Source organism: Caretta caretta, chromosome 19 (assembly GCF_965140235.1).
Source record: "Caretta caretta isolate rCarCar2 chromosome 19, rCarCar1.hap1, whole genome shotgun sequence".
Taxonomy (NCBI): Eukaryota; Metazoa; Chordata; order Testudines; family Cheloniidae; genus Caretta; species Caretta caretta.
Window position 1 is genome coordinate 1,430,497 of NC_134224.1, and position 13,901 is coordinate 1,444,397.

The 13,901-nt window shown below is 49.7% G+C and overlaps 1 long non-coding RNA gene across 2 annotated transcripts; it reads right to left on the reverse strand.

Annotated features, from left to right (window-relative positions):
- Nucleotides 1–1,066: 1,066 nt before the first annotated feature.
- On the reverse strand, nucleotides 1,067–9,889 carry LOC125624818 (uncharacterized). 2 transcript variants are annotated; one of them, XR_007353400.2, is made up of 3 exons: nucleotides 9,451–9,889; nucleotides 8,969–9,104; nucleotides 1,067–7,372 (listed from the first exon to the last, which is right to left on the reverse strand). It is a non-coding gene; the product is annotated as an uncharacterized LOC125624818 (long non-coding RNA). The 2 variants fall into 2 exon arrangements; XR_012665502.1 differs by having other exon boundaries at nucleotides 8,969–9,889.
- Nucleotides 9,890–13,901: the final 4,012 nt, after the last annotated feature.

A 13,901-nucleotide genomic window follows, 5' to 3' on the forward strand; every position in this document is an offset into this window, starting at 1 on the left:
ATTGCAGGGTCAAGAATGAGAAAGAATTCAGCCTCATGAGTGCATTGGGAGGAAATTAGCCATGCAAGGTAGGCTTTCAGTGAAACCTCCCGGTACTGGCTGTCTAGTTATCCCATGCAGCATTCCAACACAATATTTCCACTACTCTGGCACTGCCTTGTCCAATGCTGATGGTGACAAGCAGACAGGAGAATGCACAGTATGTACGATGGTAGAGTAATTGACCTTCCTTTTGGACAATATCAGTCTATGATCAAGCTGATGTCTCTGAGAACTAGAGCTAATTAGCTGGATTATTTAACATTTGTATCATAATAGCAGCATGCAGAGGGGCCCAAGACTGGGGCTCTATTGTGCTAGATGCTGTACGTACGCAACGTAAAGCAAGGCCCTGCCACAAAAGAGTTTATCCAGAACTCACTGCCGTCAGTGGAAAGACTCCCTCTAAAGACATTGCACTCTTCCAGGAGGTGCTAATGTCCCACACATGGGAGAGGGCTGGCACTTGGAGCCGGAGGGTGAGACCACACAGACAGAGGCGGGGTGTGGAGCTAATGAGACCCTCTCGGTTTCAAATTCAGGGGCTGAGGGCTGGAACAGTTTGCTCTGCGGCATCCGGACAGCTGGGTGTGCTGCGTCCTTGGAAGAAAGCAGTCTGTGCTCGGCTGTGAGTTTGAGTGAAACCCTGCAGACGAGTAGGGACCCAGAACAGCTACTTTTTGGGACGGGGGTGGGGGTGGGGGTGGTTCTTTACCTGGGATTCCTGCAAAGCGGAGCTGCCTGCATAGAATGTGTCCTTGCTGCTGGGCCTTGGGTACAGTGAGTAAATAAACAAATGATACTGAGAAACTCTCTGATTCTGTGCCATGGCTTTCTGCTCCACACGGAAATCTGACCTGCAAGGCCCCAAAATTCAGCTACCGCTCAGCCAAGGAGACAACGATATTTGTGTGTGTGTGCTGTGTAACTTACATGCACGCGGCCTTCCTTCCTAATGGCCTGGAGCTCAGTGGAGAATTTTGATTTTTTTCAACACATGGGGGGCAAGAGAGAAGAAAAATTAAAATAATGTTCTACTAATTTTTAATTTGTTTTTCAGACACTATCACAACGGAGCACAAAGCTCTTCACTTCACTTCACGTCACTTCACGCACCAACACCATGCAGCCGCAGTTTTAGAAACAAGGTGGCTATTTTTCACTGGCAACACTGTGCCATGCTTTGGGGTGGGAGCGACTTGCCCAAATGAAACCGGAAGGAAGGAATCTGGAATGTAGGTAGGAAGAAGGTAATGAGCAGAGCTGATATATGGTCATTGAGCATAAGACCTAAGCACTCAAGGTGCTGGCTTATCTGCACATGGCTTCTTGGCACCATCCTGGAACATAAGTTTCCTGCTGATTCCACGCAAAGAGCATTGCCTACTGACTCACCCACTTCCACCCAATATCCTGTCTTAGCCTTATAAATTCTCCATAATCTGCTACCAGGCCCAGTCTCCCTTAGCGTGTGACACTGGACGAGAACATAGTCTTGAAGCAGCACGACTTCAGGCATGTCGTAGAATTTCAGCCTCCTTTCAAGGGTGCAAGAGGCCGCACTTTGCGGGGATTATGTGAACCAGTGCTCCACCCCTTCTGTTCTTCACCTGTCACTGGTACATCAGGGTGCTGGCTGCTGACCAGAGCAGGATGAATACTACAGAGAACTTTCCACAAGTATTAATTCAAATTTGGAAAGGATCTCACTATGTCTGCCTGGTGCCCTTTTTTTAACCATAGAAAGGTCATTTCTTTTCATTTGGTTCTGTAGGACTTTCCCATCAGAATCCTGGGCCTCATTCTCATTTTTGTAAAGGCACTTTTACATTAATGCCACTTTCAGATCCCTTTACACCCCCCAGGAGGGAGTTAGTGTGAATGAGAATCAGGCCAAATGACTGCCTGCAGCCTGGCTTAACAAAGTGGGGTGAGTTTCAGAACTCGTGTTGCTTCTTCTAGCCTTTGCTTGGAAGCCTGGTTGGTTGTTCCCTTAACTTGCACTGGTTTTTGTCCATTTTGTGCTGGCATTTCCCGTGGCTACAAAGGCAGCAAACCAGCCAGCCTAGATACTGCCTAATGCTTTGGGGTTTTCTCTTTTCTTGTTCCATTTTCCCCTTCAGCAGTTGGGTGGAACGTACTGTTTCCCCCTCCCTTAACCTGTGCTGTAGCCTGTTCCACAGCAGCTCCAAAAGCCATTCTGAAGGAGTACAGACGAGGAAATCTCAAACCACATGAAAGATCAGAGCAGCTTCCCCTCCCATGGAGGCTTTCACCAGATTAGTGACTCACAGGAAGAATTAGATACTACAGGCAGACTGCTCCAAAAGCAATATCCCCCTGTGTCGTACAGAATCCGCTGAGCTTCTGGTCTCTACTGCCTAACTCTGCTGGATTTCGTTCAGAAAGGGCAGCCATTTTCCAAACGTATTCAAATTTCAAACTTTCAAATTTCAAACTTTCAAAATTCAAATTTCAAACTTCAAATTTATTTGAGCATAAGCTTTTGTGAGCTACAGCTCACTTCATCGGATGCACACGAAAGCTTATGCTCAAATAAATTGATTAGTCTCTAAGGTGCCACAAGTCCTCCTTTTCTTTTTGCAGACACAGACTAACACGGCTGCTGCTCTGAAACTTGGAGCAGCTATTGATTTCTGGGGGTTGCAGGAGGCAATGAGTGTTCCTGGAGCGGTGGGGTGGACGCACGAGGGTGGCTGTGACCCCGCACCGGCACCAAGGATGCACAGTGCACAGTTCTGGCACAGCACAGCCTCGGCCTGAGAGAGTGGCCACCCACGCACCGGGACACCCAGACCCTGGCAGTCTGTGATGAAAAGAGGAAGGATGGTCTGGCGGACAAGGCCCCAGAGAGCAAGGGTCAATTCCTTGGGCAGGTCACTTGGTGCCTCCCTTTCCAATCCATAGCCTGGGTGATAACCCCCCACCCCATCTCTCATCCTTTGTCTCAAGTGGGCAGGGACAGTCCCTTACTGTGTGTCCATCACCTTCCCCCAAGGGCAGAGGGGCAGGACTAGAACACTCAGCATCCGTGTCTTGAGACTGTTTGTTCCATGTGACAAGCCCTAAGGGGACTTCAGCTGGGTAGGGAGAGGAGCTGGGAAAGGGACGAGCTGCCTCCCTCCCACATGGGACTCACCCCAGGCTGCGAGGAAGCGTATTTTCACGCAGTAACACATCAGGGCAGCTGGTTAATTTTGTGAGCCTTTTGCAACTTAAGTGCACTAAGGTGCTGCTGTTTCTAATGCTGCACATTGTGTTTAACAGCCACTAGGAGTGGAGGCTGCTGGTTATCAGGTTTCACTCACTGGCCAAACACAGCAGCATGTTTGCTCCATGTTCCTGCAACTCCTAATGGCCCAGGGTCCTGCGGTACTGTCTGGTCTGGAGGGTGGGGAGATTTCGTCTGCAGCGAGTGTCGAAGAAATTAGTCCACAAGGTTATTTGCATTCTGCCCGTGGTGGTCTGACACTCAGTGAGAAATTCAGATCCCAGGCACCCACCTGGATGGCTGTTTCTGATTTCTTTAAAGCTCTAACCAGACAGCAAAGGTAGCAAACAACAACAACTTCCATTTATTATCCCCAGGTTTTTCTGAGAGAGTAGCAAGAGTGGCTTGTCTTGGATGGTGGCAGTTCTTTGTAGGCTCCCTTGTTTAATTCCTGCACTTGTGGCTAGAGCCAAATGGAAACGCTACATAACTTAATCAATAGTTACCCGCTGAGCTACTGGGGATAGTGATTCAGATTGTCCTGCTGGCTGTCAGAGGATGCCTTGGTGGGAGGAGGGATGAGGGGGCCTGTACAGATACCACACAGCAGCAGGGTTTCACGTGTCTCTCTGTCTTTGCAAGGCGAGGCTCAGAAGTCGGTTCTGAGCCAATGAGGCATGGTCAGAACTCCAAACTACTTCCCCATCCCTTCTACTCCTCCAGAATGGCAGGCTCTCCCTCCCCAAAGCTATTTAAGAGAGTGATAAACTGAGGGTTTCTTTGGAATGGGAGCTGGGAATAGTGACAATACTCACTACTTCCCAGAAAGCGATGCATCTCCACCCTTCTGCTACGTGCTTACGGGCACTACCTAATGGCCACAGGCATGAGAGTAAAGGCCATTGCAATGCAGATCCTTTCCTTTTCTTTTCCCTGTGTGCCTGTTTAGCAGTTCCACTAGCAAACCTTATCCCCAGCAATGCACAGAACTGCACCATCTGTGACCGCAATGCATGTTCCTCTTGGAAAATGTAAGGCACTGGACACTCCTAGGGCTGGGAAGCATTAACCGAAAAGGAACCTTATGTAATGGGCCATGCTTGCTCTTATTTATCTTATCTACACCCACAGGGAGCTGAGGAAGGGGCTAAGACAACCAACTCCCAGGCTCATTACAACAGTACTGGGATTCCAAAGGCTGCCCAGATGAAGAATGGCTTTGTTCAGGAGGCAGGGGAGGGGAATCCCTATCCTCAGCCCTGGAAGCAGCCAGAGGAATTGAATCTCCCGCCATTTGGCTGCAAAGAACACAAGGCATGGCTGGCCCGGGCAGTGCCCCCACCTGGCAGCAACCCAGGGGGCAGGAGGAGCTGGATTATCGCAGTCAGACCAGGGAAACTTGACATTTTAAATGCTGATTGCTGCAACCAGGTATCTCTCCGGGTGCTACCTGGCTTTGCACATCATAGGAGCTGACAAGTGGGGGGTTAAACATAGCCCATCCACCGCCCAGCACTCACCCGTGTACCTGGGCTTCAGTGCTGGAGGGCGGGGCCGGGGGTGGGTGGGGGAAGGTCTTTACAGAAAACTGGGAAAGAAGGGAAATGAAGGGGCTTGGGAGGAGTGTGTATGGAAGTGACAGCAACAAGAGGGATTCACAGCCCAACTCAGGCAGGGGCATAGATACCTACTGAAGTCCCTTCCAGTCCTTACAGTGCTATGATTGTGTGATTCTGTGCTGTCACTTTAAGGGCCAAAGCTTCACACAAGTTGCCAGTGAAAGCCAAGTCCAACAGAACTCTGTTGGGAGGATTTTAGTGGCTCTGAAGTGGTCCATAAATTCTGCCCAGGGGTGAATTTCACCCTCAGTGCACACCAGCTAGGCTCCCTTTGCAAGCACCTGTACCAGTTTTGCTGACTGAGCACATGTGCGTATCCTAATACCCAGTTCCTGTGGACAAATGCTGCTACCTGCCAGTACTTGTACACATTACGGATGGACAACTTCATTCCTGCTTGAAAAGTTGACCCTCAAATCCTGTACAAGCCACATTAATTTTGAGGGGAAAAGTTGGTTTTCATTTTCCCAAAGCAAAATAAATGTGATTTAAAAGAAACTAACAGAATCTGACTTTGCTAAGTGGAATAAACCAAGTGAGGACATGGAAAAATGAACTCCTGCTGGCGATTCCTGCTGAAAGAGTCTCAGCTAGCCAGGCTGTGAGATCAACAGCAAGAATCGTGGCCATTTTAACTTTGCCAGAAAGTCCCCCCTGGCTTTGAGATGTTTCTCGCACTAACCCACTATGATGCTTTGTTGACTGTTTCTCTCCCGTCCAGAAGTGAATGCTGCCAAAATCAGAAACAGAACATCCACAATCAGCAACGAATGTGCTGCCCTGCAATGCTTCTGCTGTGTCCCGGGTGGGATGCAGTCCTGGGAAGGGCTGAGTGCCTCCCAGAAGGGAATGAGCATCATCAGTTTCCACTGAGACATCAGGATCTGACCCTGTTCTTGGGACTGAAGGGTCCCAAACTCTGAGCTTTCCTGTCCATTCTCCTTGGTATGCAGCTGTGAAAGCCAGAGGATACAGACATGACATATACATTACAAAGTGTAATTCTTTAGCGTATGACTGGCCCCAGTACCACAAGTCTCTACAACAGGTGGTAGAGGGAAATCAGAGTCAGATAGTGCCTCATCCAGCCTTATCAGCCCAGTGGCTCCTCCTTGCTATTGAGCCCACACAACCTGGAAGGTATCACCCATTGAAACATCTAGGGCTTGATTCCCATGCTGCTCTCACATAAGACTGACACCCCAGACTCCAGGGCAGCACCGGGCGCAGCAAGAGGAGAATCCGGCTGCACCGGGCACTCAGATGCATCTCCCAACACACTCCTTCTCCCGAAGGAGAAGCTTCGCTTTTTCTACCTCACTTCCCCCAGAGCAGAGGCTGGCATCATCAGGCTAAAGAGCAGAAATCTGGGGAAGGATGGCAGGAGGCCAAGGCCCCAGTCCAGGCTGTAAAGGTGATACCTGCAGTGCTGGGAAAGTAACTCGAACAGTGGTCGACCCAGGACTGTAATTGGGTTCATTTGTCATAATGCTGCTCCAGAGCACAGGCCCACCGAACACAGTGCCTTTAAAAACCCTCGTGGAGGGGTTGTGATGAAAGGTATATTTATTATACTTCAGCTTGGAAAGTTGTTTCAGATGTTTCCAATTCATGAGCCGATTCAGACATCTGTTCCTGGTTGGAGCAAAAAAGCTTAACTTGCAAAAAAATAAAATAAAATAAAAATAAAAAAGTGTTTATTTTGGAGACTTTTATGATACGCTGTCTGCTCCTAATAAGTTGATAAATGTCACTAATGTCCAGGTAACGTGCAGCCAGGGCCAACTCCTCACAGCCAAGTCACTTGTAACCCAGGCTTCCGGCTCCAACTCCTAGCAACTAGGTATATGTGACTTGTTTCCCCCAATGGATAGGTACACTGGGCCCCCATGAGTGCAGTATCTGTGCTATGCACCATCCAAGTGTTCAAAATCAATTTTATTTGAAGAGAAAACATGCTGGTCCCAGAGAGTCAGACCCAAGACCAGTAGATCTCGAAGGCAGAAGTATGTGGGGCGTAGTCCTGGCCTACGGTCCATGCAATGGAGGCTAGGAGAAAAGCATATATTTCTAAAAGAGGCTGGCATGGTCAGGCCATGAGTATGAAGCTCTAGGATGGGAGTCCCTTGAAGGCAGAATTAGGAAGCCATGAATTTTTCCCTCATCTAAGCTGAAGAGTTGCAAATGGAAGGTCATTTTCCAGCTGCTCCACATCTTGAGCCTCTCACATGGAGCTGGTATTATCTTTCTTTTTCAATTGCCAGACAGGATCAGACTCACAGCAGGCAGAGGTGGGATAATCTGCCCCATGAAGTTCTTATTCTAACCCCTAATAGTTAGGGGTAGGTTTCTACCTGGAAGCAGGAGGTTTTATCTCCCAGGGCTGTGCAGGAGATGGACGTTCCATTTCCCAAAGGATTTAGAGTTTTTCAAATTTGGCTTCTTTCCCAGTTGGAACCAAAGCCAATGATTTCAAAATTCCCTACAAAGGAAAATTCAGGAAAACACTGTGTCAAGTCGATCTAAATCGAAATATTTAGTTTCAAGTTCAACTTTTTAAAAAAGTTTGTATCATGTGATATAAGACATAATAAAAATTCAAAATCAAAAATCAAAACCTCTCATTCCAAAAATGTGAAATCATTAGATTTCAGCATGGTCAGCCCCCACCCCCTCCGCCAAGTCTTCTTCCAAACCCAAATCCCAGTGAAATTAACCTGATTTTGCAAAGTATTGTGATTTGGAAGGAGCCGCACGTTGACAGAGCATGATACGGTCCAAGTTTCTCCAGCTGTGTTACCTCCCTTCCAGTAGTCTCCTGGTCAGCATTAATGATTATAAGGGTGATTGTAGGGTCTTATTATAGGGCATGTTACTTCACACCCCAAAGACTGAGTCACAAAGCTGGGCTTGTGGGAGTACATGGTAAAAAAGTGAAGTTCACATTAGCTCCTTCACGCTTCCCGCGTTGTTTATTGGATCTCTTGTCCAACCCACCTCCCCACCCTTCTTTCTTTAGCTCAGTGATACGGGCACCCGAAGCTGGTGGCATGGGGGGTGCAGTAACTGGGCTGAGCACATCGCATGTCCGGGGGCTTTGCTTGTTGCTGGATCCCAAATAACATCAGGAGAAGTCCCTCCTTTGCTTTTGCTCTTGCCTTAGGCTTCAGTGTTTTTCTGAAAGGCCCCACTTGGCCAGTCCAGGACAGGTCTTGGGGAGTCCTGTCTGGCTCCCCAGGGCTGAACACTGCAAAGCCTAGCTCTCGGAGAAGAATGGAAGCCAGAGCAGAGTGTAGGGTAGTGGGAATGGAAGAAACTCCATTCAGAGCAAAATAAAGGAGAGAGAAGAATATTTCTGATCCCCAACAGCAAGTCCCTGGGTCATCTGTATTTTGGCTTCAGATTTGGGGTACTGATGGCATTCTGGCAGACATCTACAAAGATCACTACTTTGTAGAAGCCAGTGGATCCCGCTATATGCACCAGGGACAGGTGGCCTGGATCCCTGCACTGCCTGCAGAGGAAGCAGTGTCTCAGCAATGCCACAATGGGCAATTTATAGCCTGCAGGTTAAAGACAATCTGAAGAGAGAGGAGCATTCTGTCTCCTCCTGCTCCTCCCAAGGGATGCAGAATGGGGTGGGCATTGTCTGAGGAAGGGCTGGGCATGCTGGGAATTGCAGAGGCTTCAAAACACTGGGCTGCTGCCTAGGAGAGCTGAGCTGCTGGAATGTAATGGGTTATGAACTGATCCAGAACCCCGCAACCTGCCCCGCTGAGCAGAACCTGAGCCTGGCCCTAAGGGAGGGTGGGAAAAGTTGATTGATTGAAGTTCTTCAAAGTCACAGAGAAACTCCTGCCTTTTGAAACCCACCACGCTCAGACTTTCCTGGAGTCTAATCCCCAGAGGGAGACAGATTGTCTCGTGACTTGATGAACGACAGCAAATCCTGGCTGTGGTGAACCAGGCCTTTGGGGCAACAGAGAGATTCTTGAGTTAAAGCAAAGGGTTCCACGGGGGGCTGTGGCAAGCTCTCGACAGATGTGAGCTGGGTGACAGTAGACAACACACAACCTACCAGCATCTGCAACTCCGTCTTGTGACTGGCTTTTATTGCATGGGGTCCCTGAGTTCCAATCTGCCTCTTGGATGCTAATCACAGTTCTTGTGAGGCGATGCATCCATTCCTTATTCATTCAGCATCCAGGGACCCTCTGGAAATGATGGGAGAGGTATGGAGGCTATTTAAAAGAAAACAACCAAAAACTAACCTGAGCCTTGAGGACTGGGTCGCCCCTAACAATGATCCAGGGAAGATGCCCAATGAGAGAACTTCCACTTCTCCTCTTCACACCTGTGTGATTGTCCAGAGCACACCCACTCCCCAGCCTCCCCCCACGGCTGGCAGCCCTCCCAGCAAACAGAGCCCATTAAATCCTGCTCTCCTTGCAGATGTGGAGCGTCATGTTGGCACCGTGTTAGCCCTGTGGGTTCCCTGAGTGCTGATCAGCCTCTTGGCTGCTAATCACAGGTTTTGTGAGACATATGTGGTGCACAGACCTTGTAAGTGGTCCATAGGTGGTGCGATGGCTTCAGTGAGATGCAGTGGCAGAAATGACTAATGTGGCACTCTAGGGGTAGCTCGGCCTCCTGCTGGCCCCCTGCACAGGGGAGGGTTTCACCCCATTAGCAATCCCTGGGTGAGGAAATAGGGGAGCGCAGACCTCTCAGCAGGAGCATAAATGGCCAGGGGGCTGGGAGAGCCCATTTGTACTCATTCCAGTGAGCTGAAAGCAGGCGTCAGGCCAGGCCGTGGCAGCGAGAGGCTGAGATCCTGCTGTGTATGAGCGCTGTGTTCCTGGCAGAGGAAATTCTCACTCACAAAGTGCTCCGAAGGTCTTGACGCTGCTCGGGGTGCCGATGATTCAATAGCACGCTCTGCAGAGTTATTTCCTCATCCTGCTGCAGAGAGCTGCCTTTCGGAAGGGCTGAGATTCCTGGCCCCAGCCACGGCCTTTGGAGTTTGCACCACAGAGCGGCGCAGCCAATGAAGCATCTCACCTACTTGTACCATGTGGTTCCGTGGACCCTGGCCTGGCCTCCACCCACAGAGACAAGTCAGCCAGGTGGGTCTCACTCCTTTGGAAACAGCAGAGTGCTGATATTGCACACGGAACACAACACCTTTCTTGTGTCTTGTGCACTAGGACAGGAGACTACTTTTGGCTCAGCCTGGGGACAAAGGGCTGAGAGCAGGGAGGGGCAGATCCACGAACCATTGGGGTCACCAAAGGCAAAGCCTTGCCTGGAGGAACGCAGGACTGAATAGGAAACATTGCAGCTCAGAGCTTTATTATTTTTAAAACATGTCAGTGCTGCACAGAGACCGTCTCCTGCTCTCATGACCTGTAATGGACAGAGTGTTTCACCAGTGTTCAGTAATTCACGTGCCATTCCCCTGAGAAGCATCCACATCAACTGCTTATTGAAATTCCCTTAATTCCTACTTATCCTTCCTTATTGTACAGGATTTAGTGGGGGATTGGTCCTGCTTTGAGCAGGGGGTTGGATTAGATGACTCCTGAGGTCCCTTCCAACCCTGAGATTCTAGGATTCTAGGAAGGGAAGACCTCTCAGATGCGGGTTTTGTGCCTCTATTTAATGAAGCCATTGATAAAGAAATAGGGAGCTAGCATTTGTCAGGCTTCTTTGTTAGCTGGGAACTGCAGGCTGCCCTGCTCTAACTCTGGGTTTTAAAAACTTAATCCACGTATGAGAATTGTCCTTCACATTCACCTTTGCACGTGAGTAGAGGGAAAGGCTGCACAGTACCCTGACGACCACAGCTGCCATTCTGACTGGATTTGAGATCATTTAGACTGATCTCAAAGTGCTATTTATTGGCGCTGAAAAAGATGTGGTGGTCCTGGTGGATAACCGCTGAACCTGAGCTCCCAATGTGATGCTGTGGCCAAAAGAGCTCATGTGATCCTGGGATGCATAAACAGGGGACTTGCGAGTAAGAGCAGAGCGGTTATTTTACCTCTGTATTTGGCACTGGTGGACTTCTGTGTCCCGTTCTGGTGCCCCCAATTCAAGAAGAATGTCAATAAACTGGAGAGGGTTCAGAGAAGAGCCACAAGAATGATTAACGGATTAGAAAACCTGCCTTCTAGTGATAGACTCAGAGAGCGCAAATTATATTATTTATGAATAATTAATGGCTATGTACAATATCACCCTAATTTCATAACTGAGCATATTAACTGTTGCACATCTTTCAAATAGAGGAACACAGGACTAGCCGGACTGGATCAGCACAGGGATCCATCTTGTCCAGCGGCCAGGACCATCTGCTTCAGAGGAAGGTGCAAGTGCCCTGCAGTAGACAGATGTGGGGTAATCTGCCCTCTAGCAAAGTTACTTCCTGACCCCCAATAATGAGAGGTTGGTTTGTGCCCCGAAGCAGGTGGGTTTCAATCCCTTCCCAAGCTCTACGGTGTTCTGGAAAGTATCACTGAATTTAACTGGCACACTTCAGGCCTCGGTCCTGTCGTTTGTTGTGTGGAGGATGTTGTGAAGGCCAAGACTATAACAGGTTCAAAAAAGAACTAGATAAATTCATAGAGGACAGGTCCATCAATGGCTATGAGCCAGGATGGGCAGGGATGGTGTCCCTAGTCTCTGTTTGCCAGAAGCTAGGAATGGGCGACAGGGGATGGATCACTTGATGATTCCCTGTTCTGTTCACTCCCTCTGAGGCACCTGGCATTGATCACTGTCGGAAGACAGGACACTGGGCTAGATGGACCTTTGGTCTGACCCAGCCTGGCTGTTCCTATGTTCTTATGTGTAGAGCAGGGTGCCCAAGGATGGTACATTTCAGTGCAGATGGAGGCTACGTGTGAATGTATGTATGGTGAAGCACTAGGCGTAGCTCTAGGCTGAAGAAAGCCTCAGGCCCCCTTGTATGCCTGCCTGCGATGTGCACCTTCCTTGTGCAGGATCAAGCCCACCCAGAAACTATATGGGCCTCATTCTTTGTCATCCTGCACAGTCCCTTTGCCAGCGCAAAGCTGGTGTACGATGCTATAGACTCAGCACCCACTTGGCACTGGTGTCCGTGACTGACCAACAGAGATCGGGCCTTACAGAAAACTACTCAGACACATGTCACCGTTTTAAAGTCAATAGCACAGGACCTTGCAGAGATCTCAGGTGAAGTGGTGAAAGGTGCCTGATAAATGCCCTAGATCCGATTTCTCTGCAATTCAGCACACAGGTCGCAGCACCCCTTAAGAGCGATGTCCCCACATACTGGAGAAGCCAGCTCAGAGGAAGGGGAAAACTCTGAGTCTTTCCACCTAAGCTGGACTTTTCTGTAAAATCCTTTGATGGCCTCACCTATCAGAGACAGTGCCTGGAGATGCATTACCCTGGAGCCAGTGGCACCGGAGGACATGCCTGTCGCACTCACACATCTCCATCTAGCAGCCCGTGGCAATTTCACCATTGCTGCTTTGGAAGCGAAGGTTCCAGTCCAGTTGACGACCCACATTGCAGGCGGTCAATGCAACCAGATCATCCTCCTTTCCCTGTTAATTAATTCTCACATTTCCCTGCAGTTAATCAGCTTTGTCAGAAAATCAGAACGCTCTTACTTCAACGCTGACTTGTCAGTCGGGGAGGGGACAGCACGAGTGGTGCCTGTTACCCTTAGCTCAGCTGATGATAGCCCAGGAAAGACAAGAGACACGGGAGACCTGCTGTTAGCCTCCTCCCGCACCTACTGGTAACACGCTCCAGCCCACCAGCCTCATGCAGAATGTTTACAGCTCGGGAGTGACAAAATCTTCAAGGCTGCGCCTAGAGCCTTTAAAGAGCCATTCGGCACTTGCTGCTGCGGCTGCTTCCAATTAGCCCCCATCTGGGACAACCACACTTCACCCCCCGCTCGCCAGCCCCCACCTCCACTGCCTGCAAGTCATTTCACACAGCAATAATTGAAATCACGAAACCCAAAACGAAGCCAAACCAAAAAGAATGATTCTAATGAGCCTTAACCCCTGGCAGGCTGGACCCTGCCCAGAATAACAGATGTGCAAGTTAGACTGTCTCCGTGACACCAGGTGATTGCCAAACGTCCCCGCCGTGAGCTGCGGAAGAGCCCAGCTGCACTGGCTGTGTTAGGTTCTGCAACACAATGGATTATGTATGCTTACATATCTGACACAGGTGTCCAGTGCAGTGCCCCACAATTAGAATCAGATCCAGCTTCTCCCAGCTAGGCATGGTTAGCCTGACCTCTGCTCTGCTGCAGAGACAAGCGCTCCCACAGTGGGGTCTGACGGCGTTTCCTGCAGAGATTTTCTGCTGGGGGAAGAAAGATATTTTCTAACCCAGGACGGGGGAAGTTTGCCCTCCCATCACTCAGGTTTCATGTAGGGAATCTTCTCCCCTGAATCCCTATGGCTGGGTCAGGCACTGCTCCTGCTGTACCGCCATGGAAATCCATGGGCAGGTGAGCAATGCCCTAGATATTTTACATGGAGCTGCTTCCATAGGTCAGCGCCTCTCCCCTGGACAGCTGGACACAATGCACAAACCTAGTGTCCCCGATCATCCGCAAAGCGAAGCACGAACCACTGGTGCAAAGTGAGTGGTGCTCGGAGTTGGCACTGCCCAGAGATACTGCTGTGCCACTCTGAGGTTCTTGCTCTTGCCATATGATTCACAGCACTTTGCCTCAGGGGCTGCTGGTCATGCCATTGTCACCCAGCCTCGGCAGGGCACCAGGAACATGCTCAGGGCTGCAGTTTGCACCGTGGAGTGTCACTGAAGCAGCTCGGACACATGAGCAACCACCAGCTCCTCCTGGTAATTCCACTCTGCCTGGACCTTCATGGATCAATGGACCACCCCTTCCAGCCACTCTGCTCTTGTCCTCCCCGTCTGGGTAGCTCACACCGCCCCCTGCATATTAGGGCCACCTTTGTAGGAGATGGTTACCT